Here is a 1,262-nt window from a genome sequence, read left to right as displayed (position 1 = left end):
TTCTCATTGTCCTTTTGATTTTGATTCTACTATCCACTGAATCTGATTAAGTTACTCATATTAACAAGAAGCCAATTGCCCCCAGTAACTCTCAAGGATGGTGCCTATTTATGCGCATCTTCAAGTTCCACGTTTATGGACATACACTGAAGCAGTATGTTATGATGGAAGATTACAGGGTCTAGAGCCAAGTGGGCTTGGTTTCAAATCCCCACCCTGGAACTTCCTAGTATTATTATGCCTGCAATATTGTATTTGGTGAGAGTAAAAGGATAAATGGACTCTGTAGATTTCAATGAACTGGTCTACCTTATTGATAGTTGTATCAAACATCTCTCACGCTCCATTTCACCTCTTGCTTCACCTGTTCCTTGGATCTTTGGCCACGTGTTTCCCCCAGGTCACCACCATGGCTCTTTCCAACTCCCACTGTGTTGATAGACTCAGTGTGCTATTGCTGCAGAGGCACGGGACACCATACAACCAAGAAGAGCCAGGACGTTAAGTCTTCATGTGGTGAACTTTTGGTAAACGGGAGACAGGGGCTGGCAGATCTGTTCTCCCTTCCTCCTCTTGGAGGGACTGTCCTGAGAGGCAGTTCTTCATTCAGTGGAGAGGCACTCACAATGAAACCAAGCAGTGGACAGCTCAGCAACAACCCTCCTGATTGCTCTTCCTCCTTCTCTGACTCACTCCGTTTTCTTTCCTGCTCCCCTGAAATTGCATCCCCAAGAAAGTAGCAGCACATACCCTTTTTACCTTTTTTTAAAAAATTGTGCATTAGGTGAAAGTTTACAGAGCAAATTAGATTCCCATTCGATAGTTTGTACATAAAGTGTTTCATGGCCTTGGTTTCATTTCCCGCAATGTATTAGCACTCTCCCCATTTCTACCCTGGGCTCCCCGTTTCCTTTCATCCTGATTTGCTACCCTTCTTGCCTTCTCATCTTTGCTTTTGGGCAAATACTGCTCTTTTGATCTGTTATAATTGATTGTTTTAAGGAGCACGTTCCTCTCTGGTATTACTGTCTATTTTATGGGTTAGTGTATTGTTTGGCTGGAAGGTGGTCTCTGGGAACAGCTTCAGTTCCAGGTCAGAAGGGTATCTTAGGGCCGTAGTCTCGGGGGTTCCTCTATTCTCTGTCATACCGGTAAGTCTGGTCTTTTTTGTTCTGCATGTTTCTCCTGCTCTGTCCGGGACCCTCTGTTGTAATCCCAGTTAGAGCAGTCGGTAGTGGTAGCCAAGCACCAGCTAGTTCTGG

This window comes from Trichechus manatus, unplaced genomic scaffold (genome assembly GCF_000243295.1).
Source record: "Trichechus manatus latirostris isolate Lorelei unplaced genomic scaffold, TriManLat1.0 scaffold00166, whole genome shotgun sequence".
Classification (NCBI taxonomy): Eukaryota; Metazoa; Chordata; class Mammalia; order Sirenia; family Trichechidae; genus Trichechus; species Trichechus manatus.
The sequence above is the reverse complement of the archived record's forward strand: the minus strand, read 5'-3'. Positions refer to the sequence as shown.